The sequence below is a fragment of the Coturnix japonica genome, chromosome 2 (genome assembly GCF_054131305.1).
Source record: "Coturnix japonica strain WE chromosome 2, WE-NBRP24, whole genome shotgun sequence".
Classification (NCBI taxonomy): domain Eukaryota; kingdom Metazoa; phylum Chordata; class Aves; order Galliformes; family Phasianidae; genus Coturnix; species Coturnix japonica.
In genome coordinates, this window is record NC_140664.1 from 97596671 (window position 1) to 97616724 (window position 20054).

Sequence of the window (20054 nt, forward strand, 5' to 3'; positions counted from 1 at the left end):
CCACCTCCCTCAGGACCTTGCTTATGAAAATGCCATGCAAGGGCTACAGTCACCAGCTCATCAAATTGGAAGCAGAAACCAGTCAGTGCTCTGAAAGCATTCCAAGAGCTAATGGGATAGTGATGACTTGCATTTTGACTACAATGATCTCAAAACACATTTTTGAGTTAAAGTACTAAGCCTCCTATTGCTCCCTGGAGTGATTATATTGTAGCAAGGGAGTAATGGAGGAGGAAGCCAAACCAACAGATTTGTGCTTGTACTTAAGCACGGAGAAAAATGAAACCTCTTCCTGAACATAAATTTAAAAACCTGCCTTCTCTCCATATACTGCAGTGCTACAGGGAGTGATGCAGAAACCATGCTGCATCTCAGACAACTTGAATTTATCTTTCAGAGCGATCATGATGAGATTAAAATACTGCTATCCAGACATCTAGTTCAGGAAAACGAAGAAAGCAGCATCCTCTTGTGACAACAAAAGTTGTTTGAGAAGAGGAGAAGAGGATGTAATTACAAAACATGGAGTTTAGCCAAGATACAGCATGTAATATGTTCAGGCTTACAAAAAGCTTTGCAATACCTTTAAATAACTAGCGACAGTCCCGACCTGATTTTACATCTCTGCTAGCAATGCGATTCCTTCTCTCTTTTTATAGGAATGTGATAAAAAAAGAGACCCATGGAATCAGTAGCACCACTTCCTGCAATTCACAGATGCTCCTAGAAATTCATGGCATTTAATAGCCATTTACAGACACAGTCCAATATGACTGTAGTGAGAATGCCCTGACCCAGTTCGGTGAGTGGCTGTGATGGTGATTCATCTATGTAAGCATAATGTACTAAATCTTTTCAGAGTATCTGTGCTCCAAATATTTAGAAATATAACTAAGTGATGATAACTAATGATCTATCCCACTCTTTCTGCTTTAACCTCACTTCTATTCCCCAGAATGAAAGGCTTTATGGAAAGTAGGATTCTTCTTTATAGCTTTCAGTACAACTCTGAAAAGTCCCCTATCACCCCAATCAACTCTATCTACTTCTTTTCTCATCCTTTTCCAGGGTGGAGTGGGAGGAAATCCTCACTGGGTCACCGCCCTTGGGGTTATTATTTTTTTCTGAATGACTTTCAATGGAAGGAAACTTTCAGTCACTTTTCTTTCCTCAACCTTCCCCAACTTAAATTCACCTTGAAATTCCCTTGTCCATTTGTTATCCTTTGCAGTCATGAGTATTACAACTGGCAGGGCTTCACTGGATTTGTCTTAGGTACCTGCTTTCTTCATCACTCTGGTATTCAGTACTGCATCATAATGAGCTACTTCTTAAGTAATGCCAGTGAAAATGCATTTAGAGCAATGTTTTGCTTAGCCTGTAAATAGAATCTAAAACAAGCACTGGCAAACATTCCCAGCATAGTTAGTGGTGAATACAAGGATATGTATATGCTTTGCTTTTTTTTTTTTTTTTTTTTTTTTTTTTTTGGATGCACAGTATTTCCTGTCATAGGTACTTAGAGTGTGCCTGTCACTGTAATATTTGGGCACAAACATGCATGCTGAATGCAAAGTGAATTTAACTGTCTACATAGTTGTGTTGGCATAATTTGCATAGAAAGAAAAAAAGGATTTCTTAGTGCACAGTTGACCTTTGTTAGAAAAACAGGGCTCTTCTACAGAGTGTGGCACCACTCAGTTGTTCACAGCAAACCTCTAAGAGCCTTTGGATCTGGCAGGATGAAAGACTTCATGGAAATATCAGAATTTATCATTATCAAGTTTAACATTTTGCTCTATCAGATTAGTGCTTGTGTCAAATGGAATAGAAGCATGTATGATGAGGGCTGCCTACTATTACGTAAGTTGTTGTGATGGTCTGTTACAGCTCTTAAACAAGAATAAAGAAAACATTCAGCCTGCTATGAATTGAATGGAAAGGTGAATATCTTACAGCCCACATCTGTTGCTTTTGTTTCTTGAATGTTGATAATATGCAAAGCTTGAAAGATACTGATGGATATGTGATGAAAATGGACTGTGCTCTGTCTACATAGCTACCAGTTCTAAATAAAAACATGAAGTAAAAGTTAAAAACAGCAAAAAAAAAGGTAAACCTTACAATACTGAAAGAGATTATCTGTAATGTTTTGTATTATTTGATTTTAAAGTAACTAAAAGTTTTATAATCTAATACAAAATGCTTGTAGGGGGGTAGGTTTGTTTTCCTGACTATTACTGTTCTGATTCTATCACACATGTTCAGTACCTTTTAAAAGGGCTGAGAAAGGTCAGTTTACCTGGGTAAAAATTAGGTCTCACTATCTTGTCTAGAAGCAGTAATAAAACTACTGAGTCTTTTAGTTGAGAATCTTTCCAACTAGATCTCCCCATAGAAATATCATCCATTTTTTTAAGTATTCCAGTACAAATAATCATTGTATTTTGTTGCTTGAAGCAATAGGAAAGTATATGATCACTTGCTGCCATTTGAAATCTCCACACAGAGCACTTTTGAGTCACTGCTCCTTTTATAAGCACATATCACTGCCTCATTATCCAAAAGGGCCAAGCCCAGCTGCAAGAGAAAACAATTTCACTAGGGAAGACAGTCAAGACTTTTAGAACAACAAACTGAAGAAAAGAAATAAAAGAAGGAAAAAAAAAAAAAAAAGAAGGAAAATTGTGTGAATGACTTCACTTTCCACATTCTCAATTATTTCTATTTCTTCAGTAGATTTAAGAGAAAAGAAATAACACAACAGTAATGGTTTTCTTTCTTCAGTCGTACTGCAGGAAGTAACACCATGCTATGCATGTAATTCTGATGTTTCAGTGTGGCTGTTCAGGCAGAAAGGGCCTGCACATCAGATCCAGAGAAGTTGGATCTTTTCTTCTGCTCTTTCCATGGAATATATTATCCCAAATCCAAATGCTTAATGACTGAGATTAGTGGTTTCAGACTTTAAGTAAGCAAGATACGAAATTATGTTGTAGATTTATTCATTTGATTGGTCAAATTTTAGCAAGAGTATTCAGAACCTTAAAGTTACATGGCTGACAATTTTGATAATATAGCTCTGTATAATTGTAAAATTCTATTTTAATTTTGTAGTCCATCTTACTTCTATGTCTTCTTACTCTTTTTTGCTGGATCACGAGGATAGAAAAGACTTTTGAGCATCACAATAGCTGAAATCTGGAGGAAAAGTAAGTCATTCCAAATTCCCAGAAAAGGGCTAATATTTGGGATGTTTAATTTAGCTAAAGGAAGAATTAACAACTCAGAACAAGTGGCTAAATTTTTATAAATGCAAGAGAGCAACAATTAAAGAAAGCAGCAGTTTATAACAGAAGGGATAGCATTCATCAGATAACTTAAGGGATTGTTCCAAACTAGGGCACTTTTCTGGTATCCCAAGGAGAAGAAAATCCAGAGGATGTGGTAGTCCACATGATCAGAACAGCCAAAGAGTTGCAGATATTATGAAGATATAACTTCAGACAGAAAAGAGTTTTGATTCACAAGAAATGTGAAAAGGAAAGCGCTAGAAATTAAGGAGCAAAATAATAAAAGAGGGTTGTTTTTTTGTTTTTTTTTTTCCAAGTCACATGTTACCAGTAATCAGATATGAACTTCTGCAAACACACAAAGTTTATGCCTAAATTGTCAGCTCTTCAGGTTCAATGTTGACCTTCCATTTTGAATTTGTACAACACCTAGGAGCCAGCTTTACCTTCTTTCTGGTCTTAATATTACAGAGTCGATGTATGCGTGGTCAGTCCCAAGGGTGCTGTGAATCTAACCTGTGCAACATTTGGCTGTGTTGAAAGATTTTATCATCAAAATTTTCCTTTAGTTTTTCCCTCTCACTTGCACTCCTATTTTGCTATGATAAACACAATTCTGCTTTTCTGCACTGGCTGCTAGAATCTGAAGTATAAAGGCATTTTAAAAAATAAAAAATAAATCGAGAGTTATATTTTCAAGACTGAAATCTCAAACGAAGACATCAAAGTAAGGAAGTAGTAGCTAAACAGTAGATTTCCTAGTATATGTGTTCATATGCGGCATACTTAGCCCAGTGCACTGAGTGATAGACAATATTAGGCAGTAGTGCTCAGAAAAGATGAGGAAAGATCAGTGCAGCAAGGACTTCATACATCAAAAGAAAAATGTAGAGAATGATCCAATTTAGGGAAAAATAGCTGCTGTGTATTTGTGTGACCCCCTAATGAGAGCTTTGTGTAGCAAATCTATTTTTATCTTCCACATAGAAAAGCAAAGAATGTCCAGAACTGTGAATGATGTATTTTAACTGCAAATAGTTGGTAGGGGTTTTGACTTTCTGAGAGGTATTTTTTATTCCTATTACTGCCAGTGGATTTATAAGGGTACTTGTTAATACATCTAAAAAGCCATTTCTCCATGATCTCAGCTGAAATACTACTCATATCCTCATAAGTGTGATCTTCAAAAATATTTCATGGGGCTTTATCTTCTTCCAGAGATGTAAAAGCTGCCTTCTGTTGACAAAGACAGACCAGCTGGACCAAAAGCAAGCAGTTAGCTCCAATTCATGCTACCATTTTTGTCCAAAAAGATTTAGATATGTTTTACTTGTTACTATTCCTTTCAGTATTAAACACCTAGAAATTACACCTGGACCGTATGCTCAGGGAAAAAAATACATATAATCTGGTGCATGCTTCACCCACCTATATTCATATTCTTACTCCTTGAAAAGTCATGATTGAAAGCTTTATTCCAGTGCACCTAAATCTCATCTGATCTAAATGTAAGAAGGAAGTTGTAAGTAGCATAAAATACATTATAATAAAACAACCATAAGTGTTTTTCCCAACCCTTCACTGTTAGGTGTTGTTTGCTTAGCAGATGGTAAATAGGCTATAAAAAAAGACTTGGGGGCAATTTTCCAAAAGATATGAGTGACACCAGGGTGCTGAACTTTGCTTAACCAAAGATAGATAAAGCTCATTTTATTTTAAAGAGAACACGTCTTCCTCCCACCTAGGGAGGTACATTTTGAGAATTGCAGTAAAAGCTTCTGTGCCAATTCTAAAAACCATCTTCCCTGAGAAATGTATTTTTTAAATGAAATTTCAGCTCTATTACACTACTGAAAAGAGGAAGACATTCACATTCAACTACCAAAAGACTAAAAATTTTCAAAGAGAACAATCTTAAGGGGGTAATTCTGAGGATGCATGCAGAATTCTTGGTCCAGTGAAATTAATAAATGGTTCCAAGGTTTCATCCTTGAAATCAAATACAGATGGTTCCAGATAGGGATGTCTGATGATATCTGTGGGAATAAAATGATACTGGGTAGCTAGGCCATAGCAGTTATCTGGCAAAGAGATCAGTCAGTGCTATTATAGTCAGCATGCAAACCATCTTCCCTGTTAATTTCATGCATCTACTGTCAGAGATCTAATTATCCAAGAAAAAAATTAAAATTCCTAAAAGAGTAGGGAGCTGAAAAAATGGAATACAGCCAAACTTCTCTGAAGTTTTCACTTACGACAACCTAAACCTGCGAGATCAGCATCTATTTTAAATACACTTTAACCTCTTTATTCTTTACTCTAGCCACCCAACTGGCATGACAGAAGAGGAGAGGTCTTCGGATATATTTCTTTCAAATCCTTAACTCATTCTAGCACTTCTTGTACCACCTGACTGTACTGAATTATTGGTTAAAAAAACAAAACAAACAAAAACAAAAAGGGATCCCTGGAAACAAAACCTTACTTTGGGAGGTATGGTTTTATACTGACATTGATTTCACCTCTGAGAAGACTGGTCACAAATTCCTAGAGCCATTAAGTTTACTGATAGCTTATGCATTAAATGTTAAACCTCATGCATTGTGGTGGATGAATTAGACAGAAATCAGTAGTGGGGTGAAATTCCTTCCTGGACATTTAATGGTTTTCTCTGTATACAAATACAGCTTACAGTCTTTTTCATCTTACTTAAAAAGTAGATGAATTAGGAGATCATCTGATGACTTATATATCACCAGACTCCTTTCCATTTACATCCACTGAAATATTCTGTCATTGCATATTTTTTTCCCCTTTAAGAAATTAGCACTCAAAAGAAACAACAAAACAAAACAAAACAAAAAACCCAAAACAACAAGTGGACACATAAAGGTGAATGAAACTGGGAAAACTGTGAAAATTCAGGTACTGGAGTCAGTTCTGGCTTGATATTGGTTGGTGTTCAGATACGTTTAAACAAACCCTGCTTGACTGGCTTTACAGATCTGTATTATTTACACAAACAGGTGACACAGGAAATGAAGTAGCATTAGATATGAAATGAAAGATCACAGAAAGCAGGTAAACTCAAGTTGCGTCTGAAGACACATTTGGAAGCTCTGTTTTAACAGTTCTTGAACTTCATTTTTAGATCAAGCCCAAAGCCTCCATCCTCAACCTTCAACTTCTCTACTGCCAGAGGGTATAATATGAGCTGAGGGCAAATTTACAAAAGAGCACAGCAAAAGGAAGAATAAGTATTAACTTGGCATTACAGAAACTATATTAACTGTGCCATCTGGGACCACAGAAGAGACACGAGTTAATGGAATCGTTGCTCTCATTTTGTAAGAGTTTACCCATGAGGGAGCAACTTGACAAAATATCAGTTACTATTTTAAACGACAAAACCGGACCAAATTTGTCTTAGCTGTCAGACATTCCTACCCAAAAAGGACAATTCCTGTTTTTAGCACACTCTTTACTATTTTCTGTATTTTTTTCTGTATAATCTTTCTCACAAAGACATGTAACTATTCCAGTACATTTCCAACACAGTTTAAAAGCCATGTCCCTGTTTCTGCCTCAGGGGTTCTAATTTCCTTCAAATGTTAAATGTTAGTTCAATATAAAAGGATTTTCTACTTAAAGTAGAAACCTTAGTTATCATCTCATATTCCACTATCACTCCTGGACATGTAAATGATTTATATATTCCCTACAGGGCTAGCTTTGATACCAAGGGACTGATCTAACAAACATTTTGTCAGAGATCTCCAACCAATTTAATCAATTATTTTTTAGTCTGAGAATACCACTACACACTAATCTCTATCAGAATTTTCTGGAAGAAAGAGAAATGCAATGCTTGTCAGATGAGGTAGTGCTGTAACCAGTTAGCTAGGTTTTACCAATGTGGTGGAGGTGAGCTGCTGCTCAGTGAGAGCAATTCTAATATCTTGGCCTTAATTAAATGCAGGTCTGGTGGGGAGCCATCAAAGAGAAGGCTTTTAGGAAACAGGTATGAATACATCTGAGCATGCCATTTGAGCTGTAGCCAGAGAATCTTCCCTTCTTTCCCAAACTGAGTTATATTGCAATTTGTTCACCCAAAACATGTGCCTGAGTTCACACAATGAGGACTTAGGAATGGGCTGCAGACAAGTTTCACAGTATGTTGGAGAGAAAGATAGGGTTTGGGCACTGATTTGCTGCCTTCTTGCATGTATTTCCCTACTGAGTTAAGAGAAATAACTGCTCACTGCTTCTCAAAAATTAATACCTATGTGCTACAGACTCACTAGCCACTTAGACTCAATGCTAGCATGAAAGTCTGTCATTCAAATAGAAGAGGAATATTTTTCTTGTTTACTTCTTGAAATTCTAAATCAACAATGATAAATATCCTACCACTGACCGCTGAGCCATTCCTATGCTCAGCTTTTTGGATCTAGTGCTTCGATCATGCTGGCATAAAGACTTTAGGCAATATATTCTAAAGACTAATACCTATATCTACTTATAGAACTGCAAAATCAATTTCCTAATTCCCCCACTCTTAGACTGGCGTAAAACTACGCTCTCCCACCAACGATCTACTTCTATCTTTCATTAGAATAGTTGTGTGCAATTTCTTGTCTCTTCAGACAAACTCCTCCAGTGTTTATCATAAATGATGTGGCCAAAGCCTATGTAAGCTGTGAGTCATTAGGCCTTGATCAAGCCATGTGAGCTCACATAAGAAGAATATGAAGCAGTATGCTTGTGGAAATGCGTTGCTTTCTTATCTGTTGTACCTCAAGGAAGTTTTTTCTAGGCAATTACTCATGAATAGAGGTCTTTCTATAAAAAGAGGGAATCCTCTGGATATACTGTATTCAAATGTGCTTTTCATTCTGAATGCAAAATTGTTTTGCCTGTCAGCTGTATATATCAGTGATTGTATGAAATGGAAAAATGGATCAAACGTTGAAGTGCTGCAGCTGTATGAACTCCTTGACTTCCAAATATTGGTAGGAATGTATTTAAATCCCTTAGTATTCTGCTCTTTTCCTTTTATTTATCCTTAAGAATTCCTTGATTGGTACATGGGGTTTGGATTTAGTTTTGATGGGTCAGATAAACAGATGGTGGAATTCACTGCTCTGCATTCAAAGCTAATGGCAGAACTCAACATTTTCACAGGAAAATAAGCAATTATGAAACAATCTCACATGCAATCAAATGAAACTTGGGAATGTGTCTGTGATTTTGATGTAAATCTGTCAGATGGTTCATCTATGTTAGAGGAAAGTGACTTCTGCAAACTTTGATGCACTTGACATTAACTGTACCTTAGCTTACAAAACCTGAATGCAGTAGAGCACCTGACAGTTTTAGGTTTTCAGACACTTACAACCATTTCCCTCACAAAGGTCAACAAAAAAGAACATTTGCCCACACTAAATTCAATGCTATTGCAGAAATGCTGTATGACTGCTTGTCAAAGTCAGCAGATAATTTAAAGGGTGCCATGTAAGAGCTATATTTTCTTTGTGAGCAGCGCACTTCCACATTTAGAAGAGTATTCAAAATCCAGATATATGCATATGAATGCTACAAATACTTTCCTGGGCATGGCATGCTCTGCTAATTAATTTGGTAACAGGAATTACAGCCAGCAGAGAATTAGCTCCTGGACTACCACTGCAGAGTGAATAAGCTTTACTGATTTAAACACCTCAAAATTTGGGATTTAAAAGACAAACCTACATCTTAATTGTGCTTCACATGGTGAAACGCTTCCCCATCCTCAGCTTCCCCCTCGATTTTGCACCCTGTTAGTCAGACAGTTCATCTCAATCACAACCCCATTCCATTTATCATTCTGCTCCAGTGTAACTTAGCAAGTGTAGCCTCTTCACAAGCTTTCATGCTGATGCTACTACAAAGACGGGAAGCTGCATTTCTGGGATCAGTAGTCCTAAGCAAATGTTTCAGTTCTTAGAAGGGAATTGAGTGGGATTATGAAAGGTCTGCAAGAACTAGGGTGCAGAATTACATGTTATTCCCTCAGTCAGTCTCTGAAACAAGCACAGTTCTCATAGGCATACCTTCTACTGTACAGATTTAAAGCATTTTGGGATAGCCAAACAACCTTTAAATGACAAGCCTTTAAATAAAAATTAGGCCCTTATTTCTGCATTCTATTCACTGTTTTGTGAGTCTTTCTAAGTCCTTAATCTGCAATATATCCAGCCTTTTTTTATATATATTTTTAAAATCTCAATGCAGCTATAACCTAGAACAATGACCTCAGTATATTTGTGATGTAGCTCATCCACAGCACATCAGCAAGACAGCTTTTACTTCTTCAGCATTACATTGGCTATGCAGCCTCAATTCTAGCTGGAAGAGCATCTTGCAGGGGGGCTCAGCAAAGTTTCATTTAATGCAAAGCAAAACCAGTAAGAAATCAGGACACTGAGCCAAGCACGTCTCTCAATCAGGTTGGCTTGGTGCTGTGAACCAATCAGCCTAATTAGGCAGACGTGATGAGGAGCAACTGTCCTCTCTAGAAATACTCAACTGTGCATGAGAGCTGGCAACAGTAATCAGCCTTTTATCAGGAACTCTGAAAGAAGCAACCAAATGATGCCCAGGTGCGGAGCCTCATGTAGCTGTGTAACTGGCACTTGGGAGTTTTAGGCTGTAATGAAACTGTGCTTTGGTAGCCAGGCTTTCCAAGAAGGGAAATACAGAAGACTAAAGGATGGATCATAATTTCTAGCGGAATTAATTATAAAATGTCAAAACTATGAAATATTAAAAAAAAAGAAAACCTTCCAAAAAAGCAACTATATTCCTGCAGCTTTATGAATTTATTTCTGCTTTAACACAGAAAGAACCAAACAAAACTTTATTGTAAAATGTTGAAATAAGAGATAGAATTTCACTCTGCACATCTCTTTGAGAAATTATAATTTCTAGTCCTTATGATTGTAACTATGATTTAGAAAACTTTAATTGGAACACTATACAGAGTAGAAGTGTCTGCAGTCATTGCCTGAAATAATATCTTGGATGGATATGAATTACTTCATCCACCTTAGCATATATTAAATTTGAAGATTGATAATAACAATACTGTTGCCATTTAACTACTATTCATTTCATTTGAAATATCCAGCTGAAGTGCATATCTCAAAAACTTACATTTCTCTGTCAAGCAGTAGACCTATTTTTAAGGTAATTCAGTATGATCAGATATTCTCCATCCAATCTATTGGTTTGATGGACTTTAACCAAAATGTTTTCTTCAGGTAGATGGTTTCTTTGCTCTTTTCAAAAAATGGATCTGTTTCCAGGGAAATATGAACTAAAGTAAAACAAAAACACTTCTCGAAGGCTAAGTTAGGCAAAATCTCAGCTGGGAGAAGCGGTTCCTTTTATATTTGGGGCTGCAAAGTTGTGTACCTCATTTCCCTTCTGCCACAACATTACACCTCTCTCCACACCTGGCCTGAGACTCTAAGGACCCAGAAAACTGAGGGTCATATTTGCAAAAAAAATTGTAACCTCAACTAACATTTAAGCTTAGCCTCAAATGGCCTTTAAAATCCTGGTTAATCTAGTTATAAAGCTGCACCATATTGACAAAAGTCAGAAATCTGAATTCCCAGTGAACGAAGGAGCCAAACTGAGAGAGTTTGCTGGGATGTAAGAGGAATTAGACAGGGAGAAAGCAACACTGTTGGGTTTTGGCTTTCCCCCTTGCTCATTTTCTCAGAAACATATCTGGAAAGTAGTTCCCCATTTCTGAATCTGCATTGTAGGCACAATGAGCCAGTGGGAAATGAAGGTGGTGGAATCCCATAGCCCCCCTGACTCTAATTAAAATGAGGGCCAGAAAGCAATTACGCGGCGAAAATATATATATCTGCAACTACCCAGGAGGGGTGGCATTAATAAAGAGTTTTAATGCTGTTGCCTAATTAGAAGGAGGAAAGTTAAGGTTAGCAGTTTTGCTTGTCGCGGTGATTCAAAGCTTTGCAAAAAGGAGTGAGAAACAGTACTTTTAAGGCAAGGGAAGCTTCACTTTCAAGCTTGCGGCAACTATGCTTTCATCTGATGGCTGCATAAGAGACAGAAGGAAAAAGAAACAGCTCAAAGAAGCTACAGACTGAAAGAGCATCATAGATTTTGGAAAGCTGTATCTTCAAGAAAATGAAACTCATCTGCATCAGTCATTAGAAAAGGAGCCCTCTTATTTTACACGTCTTTTTTTCAACCCTGCTGCCATCCCAATACACCCCACTCACTGTGTCTCACATTTGGGCAAATGCCAGTTCAGAATGAATCTCTCTGGGCTCTGGATGCTTTCCAAATTCACTGGCATTTGTGTTATTTTCCCCATTAAACAGCAAACAGTTCAGGGGCTGAAACACCTCTTAAGTATGTTGGGATAATTGTGAATTCATTTTTAAAAGGTCTGCCATTGTACTCTTGATAATCAGGCATTCCTTCTTGCATCACACACTGAGGTTGCCTGCTGCCCTGACAGGCAGGTGGGCTCTGCTGTCTGCCTCATCATCTTTACATCAACATCTGTATGAAGAGCCATATCTTTGCCTTGCTTGGAGAAGCAAAGGACACTGACTGCTTGTCCAAATCCACCTATACTATAGGATTTGCTAGGAAATTTTTTCTAAGGGTGCTGTACCACATCTTGAACTGAACTCGGCTGCCCTTTACCATGTGATATGAGTAGGTCTGCCCAATTTCAACAGGCATTTATATTGCATCAAATTCAGTTTGGCTGGAAGAAGAACATGAATCTGACTGTGTGTCCAGAGGCAGAGGATCCCTTACATCTACTCTGGACTGTTGGATCAGTGGTGACTTAAAGGAAGAAGAACAAGTATTGAATCTTCCTTTTCTTTGCCTATCCAGGCTTTTGGAGGTACAGTAACCAGCCTTGCCCTGGGTAGATTATTAGAATTTATGAGGCCATGGACCTGTGGAGCATACGTGCTGCCTAAACAGAAGGATACAATAGGTTTATATTCAACTAAGTGGCACTGTATGCCATTTATTAACAAAATAACCTCCTCCAATGTGCTAATTATTTACTTCACTACTGGAAAATATGTCATAGTAAAATCAACACAGAACAGCCAGGAGAAAACATTTACATTGAACTTTGAGTCATTTCAAGTACTGTTTTAACATTTAGGAATGGCAATTGTAGAAACAGCCACTACTCTCATCTGTTTAGAGTATGATCAGAAGAAAATCAATTGCTCTGAAATGTTAACATCTCCTTAAATACAGTTGTTATTACTGATGGTAAAAGTAAGCATTTATACATATCCAAGCTATACTTCTTCCTTCTTTGCTGCATAATTAAAGAAAACAATTTTTTCTACATCTGTCAAGCAGAAAGAATGTATGCATGCACTGCAGTAAGATGGTACAAGTCTCCAGGGCTAACTGGTAGTGACATTTTAGAGATGGCTCAAAAATGCATGTTTAATCATTGTTTTTCTATATATTGCCAAGTAAAAAGACAAAACTAACCTCAGCTACCTTCCCAACATCTCTGAGTTGCAGGCTTTTCTACCCTGCAAGCAGACAGTTCAGGGGGTGAGCCAATAAGAGCAGTCCCTGTGTTGTTTGTCATTCAAAGACAGTTCCTTCACTTTTACTGTAATCCTGGGGAAGCAGGATGCTTAATGAGGTCTGGAGAGGTGAGAGAGCTTTCTTCCCTTTCCACTGCCCACACAATAGGTCCAAGATACAGAATGAGGAGAGTGCTTCTAATAGACTGGCAGGCACTCCCACTGCCTGCCAGAAGCCAGGCACCAACACTCTAGGTTAAAAGCCACCATCAAGCTCAATGTGTCAGAGGCTCCTAAGAGGAGCCATACAGGCATGTCAGGATTCCTGCTGCTATTGAAAGCCCTTTTATTAGTTTCAGATGAAGCTTGACATGTTTCACTCATGCTGGCCTGCTAAGGCCAGCTGACATCCTGGCTAAAATACCTATGGCAGTGACATCCTGACATCCTGCTGACATCCTGGCTAAAATACCTATGGCAGTGCCTATTAGCAAGAAAAAATAAGGGATAGGAAAAAGAGAGCAGAATTTAAAAAATAAAAATAATAATAAAAAAATATTCTTCTGAAATAATAATAATAAAAAAAAAGATATGTAAATAAACTGAAAGTGAGCATGTTAAATAAAGATACTGAGAAACTGTTTTTTCATAGGAAAAAAATATCTTGTGTCTGAATGTTCCTGAAATGATCCCTCAGACGTTTTATTTAGGAACAGACAAAGCACTTAGATATATCTCCGAGATCTCAAGATATGCAGACTGCTCCTTCCAGCAGTGAGTCTGAGTTGACTATTCAACATCTGGAGGTCTGGACATCTGTTCTAGAAGCATCAGGCATGAATGTGGATCCTGGATGGTCTGAACGTGACAGACTTGACTCTGGACAGCCATATGAACTATAACTTCATCTAACAGACTAAGAAGTAGACTGAAGTACTGTTCAAGATAGCAAAACAGATCCCAGAATCACAGAACTGCAGGGACTAGAAGGGATATCAAGAGATCAAACAACTTCCCTGCTAAAGCAGGTACCCTACAATAGGTTGCACAGGTAGACATCCAGACGGGTCTTGAATGTCTCCACAGAAGGAGACTTCACATCTCTGGGCATTCACTGCAGAATCTACCTCCATATGAACAGATATATCCAGTGTTCACTGGGTTTACTGAGTGACTTTACACGTGACTTTGACTGGTGTAGTTGCCAAGCCTCCGCTGATATTTGAAAAGTCAGGTGAAGTCCCTGGTAAGTGAAAAAAAAAGCAACATCACACCCATTTTTTGAGAAGGGTACAAAGGATGACACAGGGAACTATTAACATGTAGCCTCACCTCTGTGCCAGGGGAGATCATGAAGCAGATCCTCTTGGAAAGTATGCTAAGACATATGGAAGAGAAAAAAGTGATATGGGATAACCAACATGGCTTCACCAAGAGCAAGTCCTGCCTGACCAACCTAGGGGCCCTTTATGATGGTGTAACTGCATCAACAGACAAGAGAAGATACACTGATGTCATCTATTTTTACTTCAGTAAAGCTTTTCACAGTTCCGATATAACATCCTCCTCAAGAGGAGCTATAAGGAAGATGGGGTCAAGTTCTTTAGTAGGGTCTGTTGTGATAGGACAAGGAGAAATGGTTTCAAACTAAGATGGAGATTTAGATGAGATATAAGGGTGGTGAGGGACTGGATCAGGCTGCCCAGAGATGTCTTGGATGCCCTGCCCCTGGAGACATTCAAGGTGAGGCTGGATGGGGCTCTGGGCAACCTGACTTAGCTGTCTATGTTTCTTTTCATTGCAGAGGAGTTGAACTGGATGACTTTTAAGGGTTCTTTCCAACTCAAGCAATTCTATGCTTCCATGTGTGTTTATATAGATGATACATGGGGAGCCCTGGGCCATTACATAGTATATACTGTGAGAGACTAGAGAATAATAATGTAGCTGATGCCTTTTTGTACAATGAAATGTGGAAGATTTTATGATAAAATAATAACACTACAGCTACTCAGCATGTGTTCGCACCACATGATTGCTTCAGTTCTAATCTACCTGGCTGATTTTAGCTTGAGGCAGATGTTTTACTACAGCTTTGACTCCATTTTGAAATGCTTGCCTGCTGTGCTGTTCTCACTGCTTGGTAATTCTCTCCTGAGTACCAGACTTCTTTGAATATTTCTGTGAGGATGCCACTACAGAAAATTTACTGAAATAGCAGCTGCTTATAGTAGTTATGAGAGTAGAAGACAAGGATCCTGAATGTGCAAGAGCCTACAAAGAAGCATAACAAAGTCCATAATGAGGCACTTAGGAATTATTGATTTTTATTGTTAAGGAGAAATACAGTAAGTGGGGGGTGGAAATGTGAGTGATTTCAATTTTCTTAACTTGTCAGTGAGAGACTAGAATGGTACTCAGTTCTGGTCTTGAAGTCTTCTGATTCCATTTTCCACATATCTGTTCTATTTCCTCTTGCCCCAGTCCTCATTTCCACTCAGTTGCCTGCAGGACATTTTAGTGTCTTGATGGAGGAACAATGCATTTCCTCAGTAAAAATATGAAACCATTCCCTCCTGCAAGTGGAACTGAAGTGCCACTGTGTTCATTTGTACTTTAGGAATGGCATCATACTCATGCAGTGAGTTAGTAAGCTGAGCCTATCAGTCAAGGGGACTCTCAGGAAATCTTCATAATAGTTCAGGATATGGACGCATCATGCTTAGTTAGAAGTGATTCATAATTTCCAACCAACATCAACATTTACTCAGTTCATTCCTCATCCTGCAGCCTGCTGTCAGCACCCCACTGGCCTCTGATGCCAAGTGCAACTCTGCTCCTGTTCCAATGATATGGTTATGCCAAGGCCTTGCCCTCTCCGTGACAAATTAGAGATTAATCCTACTTTGTATACCAGCCTCACTATTTTTTATTTTCACTGAGCGTCAGCAACTGCTAAACACAAGCAGAATATCTGTACAGAAGAGGAGACTTTGATGACAAATTAAAACTCAGGCGGAAAGCATTGACCACTCCAGGTGTTGCTTGTTGTTTATTATCAATAGGCACCAGCTCCCTTATGAACATGAGTGGTAGCCTTGTACTAGGATAACTGAATCACTGCATATATGTTGATTGCACCTTTAAGCACTTAGTGCTTAAGTGGGAGACGCCATCACAAAACCACTCTAACCTCAGGAAATTGAAAACCTCATCAAACAAACAAAACCAGCCAGCCAGCTACACTCCTTTCAATAAAACTACAAGTGAAAATGAAAATGCACTGACTTAAACTTTTTTTTTTTTTTTAATTGCAAAGAAGGTTTAATTTAAATTCTGAAAAACAAAATATAGAAACCTCTAAGAAAAAGGCACATGAACTTTTTCTGCTGCCAGAATACGGAAGACTCTTACAATTCTCTAGTACAGATATGAACAGCTGGGTTTCTAAAAAGTATATTAGGCAATCAGTCTAAGAGTATTTGCTGTCCCATTTCCAAGTACCTGCAAATTTCCAGTTATCTTCAAATATATGAGGATTTTTCAAATGATTTGATCTGTTAACAAGACAAAGAAATGCTATTACCTTGAGTGCTTTGAAAACTAGATAATTTTTAGTCTGTCTGAAATTAGTAAGGCTGTCTGGACTGTGGCCTGATGATGAGGTTAAGAAGCAAGGGAGGCAAGAATCAGACAGCAGCAGTCATGGAAAGAAGCTGAATAGGCCCAAGATAATGTAAAGTGCATGAGTACATCAGCAGAAAAGCACATGGGGATGTCCATTGCCGACTGTGGGATGATACACTGAGATTTTAAGCCCTGAGCCACTGTGGCCTCAGTAGGAAAAAAACCAAACCTTCAGCGGCATGGCAGTTACCACTACAAGTCCTCAGTAAGATAGCTCTTACCTCATGGACAGCAGCTGTGAAGCACGTTTGGGTGACATGTGAATAGGACGTTTCACCTTCAAAGAGGGCAGTGGTAAAAGTACATAAAAAGGGAATGGTTGTAGCAGAAAGCCTGTGGGCTTCCCAGTAAGGGAGAGGGTAATGTGCCCATCTAACGTGACATTTCTCAGAAGGCATGGTCAGCACAATGCTCTAGGAGCATGTGGCCCCCTGAGAGGAAATGGTGGTATGTCTGAGATGCGTCAGCCATACTGGTCATGCCAGATCCTACTGACAGCACAGCAGGAGCAATGTGCACCTGAAATATCCTCTGTGGACTCCCAGCATGTCAGGTGAAGTGCTTACATGACAGTTCCCAGAATTTCAACAGCAAGTAGACACTTGAAGCTTTTAGCCTCAAACTTGCTGCTAGAAATGTCTTTGTGGGACAATGTAGACACAGACACTACAATGACATATCAAAATGCTCTTCACTTCTACAGATTCTCTGCCAAAAAGATAAACAGCAAAGTCTCAGATAAGCTTTGTAGTGTTTCTGTACTTTTTGGGGTTAAGTCTGATTTTACAGTTTGTTTTGTTTAGATAAGATATATATGTCTTTTTTTAGCTGACAGATGATTTATGACTAGACTGGCAGTAAGATGAATTCCTTTTATTGATTTTTTTTTTCTCTCTTTTCATTCAGGTAGCCAAAACAGTGCATTTACAAGGATAAAGATGTAAAAAGATGATTAAAGAAATGGACTTGATATTATAGCAAATTTTGTACCACTTCAGAATAAAAATGCGCCCAATGCATTTGTAAAATGGCATTTCTTTTTAGAAGAAATGGGATGAAACACATGGAAGAAATAATTTGAACTTCTCACCAAACAAACAAATGCTAACATTTCGTTTTCTTCCCTACAGTTGACTCCTTTTTCTACAGGTTGGAAGAAGGAGATGGGTTTTTGCTTAAATGAAGGTAGATCATCAAAGGTTGGCAGAACTGCAAAGGGTTGGAAGCTCAGGAATCAATTATAGCAAGATAAGGCTGTTGGAACACTTCTCCAAATGTCTTGCAGGTTTTTTAGGGGTGTTGGGACACCTCTGACAAGTTCTCTGTGTCTAGTAAAATAGGTCAGCTCATGAATTTCTAACTTATCCTTCTAGTCCCAGACATAAAAGAAGACAGACAGCTTTTCTTCTGGTATCTTACAAGTTCTGTGTGAAGGCAAAAGTCCATAGCTGTAGGAATAATTAAGGAAAGTCTCAAAACTTTAGAACTGCTTTTCAGCATAGCACTTGGAAAGATGGAACTGCAGAGATAATTGATTTTTGGGGGTTAGTGACTGAAATCACAAACCAGCCTGCCATGAACAAAGCCTGATTTAGATGAGGTGCTCTGAACTGTACTAATTCCTCCCTCAAATTCTCAGTACATTTTTTTTTTAATTTTTTATTTTTTAGGATTTAAAGCTGTCTTTTTCTGTTGGCACTCCATATCTTTCCGAAATTTGGATTTTGTTTATCAGAAACTACAGTGTGAATTTGAAAAGGGAAAATGATTTCACTTTGAAAATGTTACATGAAATAACTGAAAGAATGTTACGATACAGCATTCAATTTTCCCCAAGGAAATTTGCTTCTGAACTTTCCATTGGTAGATTGTTTAGGTCATGCAGAAATTGATTTATCAGTTAGTAAACAATGAAGCCAAAAACTTCCTGAATCTAACTTTACATCTGATTTTGTCAAGAACAGTTTACTTATCCTTAACCTCATTTTACAGCATACTTACCAAATTTCTTGTTATTTACTTTAAAAGTACCATCAGGTATGCCATTCAATCAAGTAGCAATTGCACATTCAGCTAAATCTCATGTATTTTGGAAAATGCACATTTACATGATGTGTATCAGAAGCTTTGGTCATTTCTGATTGCACATTCTCATGAGTCAACCACAGACTAACAGGCATTAACATACTGGGCCCCCGGTCCTCTAAATGGAATATCATATCATTCGTGAAAAGTGTGCAATGGCTAAAAGAAGAAAACAACAATATTTTGCATACACGGTATTTATAATGTATGCTTACAGACAAACGCCCACACTTAACATTTGTGCACTTTAAAAATAGTGTAGGTGCTGTTGAGAGGCACACGTGAGATGCATTTTGAGAAGGTGTGCAGAGTATCAGAGTAGAAAAAGCCCACCTCTACAGAATTACAATGCTAAGGAAAAAAAAGAAGAAGGAAAAGTACAAGGGAATCTGTATATAATAACATACAAAAAACCAACCTGGTTAATAAAAGAGATAGTCCCATAGGGCTGGGAGGAGATAAAAAAGCATTAGGAAGATAAAATGGACAACTAATGTGAAACAGCTTCTCTGTTCTAAAAAGAGGGGATGAAAAGGATTTTAAACCAGAAGACAGAATCATTAAGGTTGGAAAAGACCTCTAAGTTCACTTAACCCAACCATCCACCTACCACCAATGCTGCCCACTACTAACCCATGTCCCTCAGTGCCACATCTACATATTTCTTGAACATCTCTAGGGACACTGACTTCACCACCTTTTTCGGCAGCCTGTTCCAGTGCTTTACTGCTCTTTCTAAGACAACAGTTTTTTCTAACATCCAACCTGATTTTCCTAACATCCAATATAAATGATTATATATTCTGTCTCTGTACTCTATGGCAGGTACACCATAATGCATTTCTCATGAGAAAAACACATACAGACAATCTAGAAACCAATAAAGGTGAAATTTCACTATCTTCATCTGCAGCTCACAGATGAAGCTGAAGAATATCAGCATGTAGCAAAAAATTTTAAAGGTCTGGTATGGCTTTGAGTTCGGTTGAGCTTCTTTGGGATAAATCATGGCAATTTCTGTATCCAAGAGAGCTCTTTCACTTTACTTGTCCATTTGAAGGTGTGAACAACCTCAATAAAATTGACAATACTAGGTTGAGGTTCATGTTACCAACTCTTGATGCTAGAGAAAAAGAATCTTCTTGTGGAGATGCAATTTATCATTAGTGTGAGTTAGGATAAATTACATGCTTCAGACATGCCAAGCCCTGCTAGCAAATTACACCACGTTAGGTCATACATGAAACAGTCACCCAACTCACAACCATGAGCGTGGTTACCAATTGCATCTGTTGAGTATAAGCAAGGTCTGGAAGATCCAAATGCATCCCAGGAGATGTGTGTGACCCATCTTTGATCTGCTATACAGTGGATGGGAGAGGGGGATGAA